The sequence below is a fragment of the Triticum dicoccoides genome, chromosome 7A, assembly GCF_002162155.2.
Source record: "Triticum dicoccoides isolate Atlit2015 ecotype Zavitan chromosome 7A, WEW_v2.0, whole genome shotgun sequence".
NCBI lineage: Eukaryota > Viridiplantae > Streptophyta > Magnoliopsida > Poales > Poaceae > Triticum > Triticum dicoccoides.
In genome coordinates this window covers 94,269,009-94,276,475 of record NC_041392.1, presented here as the reverse complement: position 1 = coordinate 94,276,475, position 7,467 = coordinate 94,269,009, and positions in this window count along the sequence as shown.

The window sequence follows — 7,467 nt, the reverse complement described above, 5'->3', positions numbered from 1 at the left end:
GTAGAAGATCATTGTGACAAGAGGATAAAATGTCTATGATACGATCATAGAGATGAATATCTGAGTTACGAGTTTTGGCACACAATTAAGACATTGTGGAAAATGTTTCACAATTAATACCGCCTGGAACACCATAGTGTGATGGTGTGTCCGAACATCATAGTTGCACCCTATTGGATATGGTGCGTACCATGATGTCTCTTATCGAATTACCACTATTGTTCATGGGTTAAGCATTAGAGACAACCACATTCACTTTAAATAGGGCACCGCGTAATTCCGATGAGATGACACCGTATGAATTATGGTTTAGAGAAACCTAAGTTGTCGTTTCTTAAAGGTTTGGGGCTGCGACGCTTATGTGAAAAAGTTTCAGGATTAAGCTCGAACCCAAAGCGGACAAAATGCATCTTCATAGGACACCCAAAACAGTTGGGTATACCTCCTGTCTCAGATCCGAAAGCAATAAGGGATTGTTTCTAGAATCGGGTCCTTTCTCGAGGAAAAGTTTCTCTCGAAAGAAATGAGTGGGAGGATGGTGGAGACTTGATGAGGTTATTGAACCGTCTCTTCAACTAGTGTGTGACAGGGCGCAGGGAGTTGTTCCTGTGGCACCTACACCAATTGAAGTGGAAGCTTATGATATTGATCATGAAACTTCGGATCAAGTCACTACCAAACCTCGTGGGATGACAAGGATACGTACTACATCAGAGTGGTACGTAATCCTGTCTTGGAAGTCATGTTGCTGGACAACAATGAACCTACGAGCTATGGAGAAGCAATGGTGGGCCCAAATTCCGACAAATGGTTAGAAACCATGAAATCCGAGATAGGATTCATGTATCAGAACAAAGCATGGACTTTGGTGGACTTGCCCGATGATCGGCAAGCCATTAAGATAAATGGATCTTTTAAGAAGAAGACGGACGCGGATGGTAATGTCACCATCTATGAAGCACGACTTGTGGCGAAGAGTTTTTCACAAGTTCAAGGAGTTGACTACGATGAGATTTTATCATCCGTAGCGATGCTTAAGTCCGTCGGAATCATGTTAGCATTAGCTGCATTTATGAAATCTGGCAGACGGATGTCAAAACGAGTTTCCTTACCAGTTTTCGTAAGGAAAGGTTGTATGTAATACAATTAGAAAGTTTTTGTCGATCCTAAGGATGCTAAAAGGTATGCTAGCTCCAGCGATCCTTCTAAGGACTGGAGTGAGCATCTCGGAGTTGGAATGTATGCTTTGATGATGATCAAAGATTTTGGGTTTGCACAAAGTTTATGAGAAACTTGTATTTCCAAAAAGGTGAGTGGGAGCACTATAGAATTTCTGATGAGTATATGTTGTTGACATATTGTTGATCAGAAATGACGTAGAATTTCTGGAAAGCATATAGGGTTATTTTGAAAGTGTTTTTCAATGGAAAGCCTGGATTAAGCTACTTGAACATTGAGCATCAAGATCTATAAGGATAGATCAAAATGCTTAATAATACTTTCAAATGAGCACATACCTTGACATGATCTTGAAGGTGTTCAAGATGGACCAGTCAAAGAAGGAGTTCTTGCCTGAGTTGTAAGGTACGAAGTTAAGACTTAAAGCTCGACCACAGCAGAATAGAGAGAAAGGACGAAGGTCGTCCCCTATGCTTAAGACGTAGGCTCTTCAGTATGCTATGCTGTGTACCGCACCTGAAGTGTGCCTTGCCATGAGTCAGTCAAGGGGTACAAGAGTGATCCAAGAATGGCTCACAGGACAGCGGTCAAAGTTATCCTTAGTAACTAATGGACTAAGGAATTTTCTCGATTATGGAGGTGGTAAAAGAGTTCGTCGTAAAGGTTACGACGATGCAAGCTTGACACCTATCCGGATAGCTCTGAGTAGAGATACCGGATACATATAATGGAGCAACAATTTAGAATAGCTCCAAGTAGAACAGTTATTTGGAATAGCTCCAAATAGAGCGTGGTAGCTGCATCTAGGAGATGACATAGAGATTTGTAAAACACACACGGATCTGAAAGGTTCAGACCCGTTGACTAAAACCTCTCTCACAAGCAACATGATCAAACTTAAAACTCATTGAGTATTAATCACATAGTGATGTGAACTAGACTACTGATTCTAGTAAACTCTTGGGTGTTAGTCACATGGCGATGTGACCTGTGAGTGTTAATCACATGGCGATGTGAACTAGATTATTGACTCTAGTGCAAGTGGGAGACTGTTGGAAATATGCCCTAGAGGCAATAATAAAAGTATTATTATTATATTTCCTTGTTCATGATAATTGTCTTTTATTGATGCTATAACTGTATTATCTGGAAATCGTAATACACGTGTGAATACATAGACCACAATATGTCCCTAGTGAGCCTCTAGTTGACTAGCTCGTTGTGATCAACAGATAGTCATGGTTTCCTGGCTATGGACATTGGATGTCGTTGATAACGGGATCACATCATTAGGAGAATGATGTGATGGACAAGACCCAATCCTAAGCATAGCACAAAGATCGTGTAGTTCGTTTGCTAGAGCTTTGCCAATGTCAAGTATCTCTTCCTTTGACCATGAGATCGTGTAACTCCTGGATACCGTAGGAATGCTTTGGGAGTATCAAACGTCACAACGTAACTGGGTGACTATAAAGGTGCACTACAGGTATCTCCGAAAGTATCTATTGTTTTATGCGGATCGAGACTGGGATTTGTCACTCCGTGTAAACGGAGAGGTATCTCTGGGCCCACTCGGTAGGACATCATCATATGCGCAATGTGACCAAGGAGTTGATCACGGGATGATGTGTTACGGAACGAGTAAAGTGACTTGCCGGTAACGAGATTGAACAAGGTATCGGTATACCGACGATCGAATCTCGGGCAAGTAAAATACCGCTAGACAAAGGGAATTGTATACGGGATCGATTGAGTCCTTGACATCGTGGTTCATCCGATGAGATCATCGTGGAACATGTGGGAGCCAACATGGGTATCCAGATCCCGCTGTTGGTTATTGACCGGAGAACGTCTCGGTCATGTCTGCATGTCTCCCGAACCCGTAGGGTCTACACACTTAAGGTTCGATGATGCTAGGGTTATAAAGGAAGCATGTATGTGGTTACCGAATGTTGTTCGGAGTCCCGGATGAGATCCCGGACGTCACGAGGAGTTCCGGAATGGTCCGGAGGTAAAGATTTATATATAGGAAGTCCTGTTTCGGCCATCAGGACAAGTTTCGGGGTCATCGGTATTGTACCGGGACCACCGGAAGGGTCCCGGGGGCCCACCGAGTGGGGCCACCTGCCCCGGGGGGCCACATGGGCTGTAGGGGGTGCGCCTTGGCCTACATGGGCCAAGGGCACCAGCCCCAAGAGGCCCATGCGCCTAGGGAACCCTAGAGGGAAGAGTCCTCAAGGGGGAAGGCACCTCCGAGGTGCCTTGGGGAGGATGGACTCCTCCCCCCCCTCTTGGCCGCCGCACCAGATGCCATCTGGAGGCTGGCCGCCGCCCCTTTGGGGTGGGAAACCCTAAAGGGGGCGCAGCCCTCCCCTTCCCCTATATATATGAGGCCTAGGGGCTGCCCATGACACGCGATTTGATCTCTCTTGGTGCAGCCCTGCCTCTCTCCCTACTCCTCCTCTCCCATGGTGCTTAGCGAAGCCCTGCTGGATTGCCACGCTCCTCCACCACCACCACGCCGTTGTGCTGCTGTTGGATGGAGTCTTCCTCAACCTCTCCCTCTCTCCTTGCTGGATCAAGGCGTGGGAGACGTCACCGGGCTGTACGTGTGTTGAACGCGGAGGTGCCGTCCGTTCGGCACTAGGATCTCCGGTGATTTGGATCACGACGAGTACGACTCCTTCAACCCCGTTCTCTTGAACGCTTCCGCTTAGCGATCTACAAGGGTATGTAGATGCACTCTCTTTCTACTCGTTGCTGGTCTCTCCATAGATAGATCTTGGTGTTACGTAGGAAAATTTTGAATTTCTGCTACGTTCCCCAACACGGATTCCCCTCTCCGGAGCCCCGAACGGACTCCAGACCAGCCCTCCCAAGAGGTTTTAGGGCTTGGCGCCGGCTCCGTATCCTAAAACGTGATGAATCCTTCTCTCTGATTTTTCTCCCCGAAACACAATATATAGAGTTGGAGTTGGAGTCGGAGGAGCTCCAGGGGGCCCACGAGGTAGGGGGCGCACCCGGGCGCGCCCCCACCCTCGTGGACAGGTGGTGGGCCCCCTGGCCTTCATCTTTTGCAGGAATTTTTTATATTTTCCAAAAAGTTGCTTCGTGAAGTTTCAGGTCATTCCGAGAACTTTTGTTTCTGCACATAAATAACACCATGGTAATTCTGCTGAAAACATCGTCAGTCCGGGTTAGTTCCATTCAAATCATGCAAGTTAGAGTCCAAAACAAGGGCAAAAGTGTTTGGAAAAGTAGATATGATGGAGACGTATCACTCACGGACTCGATTACATAGAGGGATCATAAAGTAGAACTCACAACTAGATCATACTAAAACTTTATTCTACTAGATCAAGATATTACCAAAAGGATCGAACTAAGAAAAAAATGGTAAAGATAAAAGTGATGGTGATACGATACCGTGGCACTCCCCCAAGCTTGGCCGTTGCCAAGGGGAGTGCCCTTACCCATGTGATTATGTCTCTATTTTCGGGGATGTTGATGTGATATTCTTGGCGATGATGCCCCTCAGGATATGATTCTCCTCCTCGAGCTTATTGACTTGCTGCTTGAGGTCCATTATTTCCCTTTGGAGTTTTCCTGTAACAGCTAAAGCTCCCTGCACCCAAGGGTGCTGCATAGCTGCGGGAGAACCTGTGACACTCTTTTTCATATTCTCATAAGAAAGAAATCTAACATTGGAAGGGATAACCGAGTTTGGAATAGCCGAGCTCTGCAGTTCTCCCATTGTGAATCCAGCTCGGAAGCGGGAAGTGACTTCTTGATCCTCTTCCATTGCATCTATCCTCTTAAAATCCGCCTCCATCTCTTCCTCCGTTGCTAGCCCAAAGGGGTCAACATTGTTGTTTGTCATTGATCTCGGTGCCGGATGAGACACCCAGCTCTCCCCGACTGACTCTTGCGAAGACATCTTGCTCTAATCTGCAGCAGCAACAACTCAAAACACAAACAGAGGATAATTGCGTGATACGGGAGTCAAAACCCCCGTGAGATTATATAATGAATTTTTACCGACCAAAATACGTGTCGTGTAAGAAAATGGAGTTTGGATAGCGCACGAGGTGCCCACGAGGTAGGGGGGTGCGCCCAGTAGGGTAGGGCGCGCCCTCCACCCTCGTGGAGGCCTCGTGTCCTTCCTGGACTGCTTCTTATTTTTCTATTTTTCTAAATATTCCAAAACGGAGAAATATTGCCTTAAAAACTATTTTGGAGTCGGTTTACTTACCGTACCACATACCTATTCCTTTTCGGAGTCTGAAACATTCTGGAAAGTGTCCCTTATGTATTCCTCCGGGGTTACGGTTTCAATAACATTGGTTTCAACATTTATGGGATAACCTGAGATATAATGTTTGATTCTTTGACCGTTTACCACCTTTCGATTTGTGCCTTCGAAGTTGTTGATTTTTATGGCACAGGAACAATAGACCTCCTCGATAACGTAAGGACCTTCCCATCTAGAGATAAATTTTCCTGCAAAAAATCTTAAACGGGAGTTGTATAGCAATACATAATCACCTACACTAAACTCACGCTTTTGTATCCTTTTATCATGCCATCTTTTATCCTTTTCTTTGAACCACTTGGCATTTTCGTAGGCTTGGGTTCTCCATTCATCGAGTGAGCTAATATCAAATAACCTCTTCTCACCGGCAAGTTTAATATCATAATTGAGCACTTTAATAGCCCAATATGCTTCGTGTTCTAGTTCGAGAGGTAAGTGACATGCTTTTCCATAAACCATTTTATACGGAGACATACCCATAGGATTTTTATATGCAATTCTATAGGCCCATAATGCATCATCAAGTTTCTTGGACCAATTATTTCTAGACCTATTGACAGTCATTTGCAAAATTAATTTGAGCTCTCTATTACTCAATTCTACTTGACCACTAGACTGAGGGTGATAAGGGGATGCAATTCTATGATTAACATCATACTTAGCAAGCATTTTACGGAAAGCACCATGAATAAAATGTGAACCACCATCAGTCATTAAATATCTAGGGACTCCAAATCTTGGAAAAATAACTTCTTTAAGCATTTTAATAGAAGTGTTATGATCAACACTACTAGTTGGAATAGCTTCTACCCACTTAGTAACGTAATCAACAACAACTAAAATATGTGTATATCCATTAGAGGCAGGAAAAGGTCCCATATAGTCAAAGCCCCAAACATCAAACGGTTCAATAACGAGTGAATAGTTCATAGGCATTTCTTGCGTCTACTAATATTACCAATTCTTTGACATTCATCACAAGATAAGACAAACTTACGGGCATCCTTGAAGAGAGTAGGCCAATAAAAACCAGATTGCAATACTTTATGTGCAGTTCTATCGCTAGCATGGTGTCCTCCATAAACTTCGGAGTGACACTTGCGTAGGATCTATTCCTGTTCATGCTTAGGTACACAACGTCTAATAACACCATCTACTCCTTCTTTATAAAGATGTGGGTCATCCCAAAAGTAATGCCTAAAATCATAGAAGAACTTTTTCTTTTGCTGGTATGTGAAACTAGGTGGTATGAATTTGGCAACAATGTAATTAGCATAATCAGCATACCATGGAGCAGTATGAGAAGCATTTATGACATTTAATTGCTCATGAGGAAAGCTATCATCAATAGGTAGTGGGTCATCAAGCACATTTTCTAACCTAGAGAAGTTGTCTGCAACGGGGTTCTCAGCTCCCTTTCTATCAACAATATGTAAGTCAAATTTTTGTAGCAAGAGAATCCATATAATAAGTCTAGCACTACAAAAAAAGACACATCCGTGACATTTTGGGCTGAATGACTTTTTTTCTGTCATACATATGACACTTCTATGACAATAATTGTGACAAAACCCGGTATCATCATAGATGTGGTGGGCTCCTACTTCTATGACAAAAAATCATGACAGAAAATGGGCTTTTCGTCCTGGGCGGGCCGGAGACGCAGCTGCATGACATTCTTTCGGCCGTCCATGACGGAAAAAACCGTGGTAGAAGCGAGGGGGAGGAAAATTTCGGGGAGTTCCCGGTTAAGGTGGGAGGTCGGGGGCCAAGCGATGCGCGTTTCTCTCGTACACGTACATGCATGTGTGCGAGGCGTTGGCTCTAACTGAACCCGAGCGAGGCGTTGGGCTCTAATTGAACCCGAGAGATTGCACTGCAGGCTACGCATTACTAAACCCGAGCGATCGATCGATGGCTGTTAACTGAACCTGACCGAGCGATTCCTTCGCTACTGCTGCTAACTGAAGCTGATC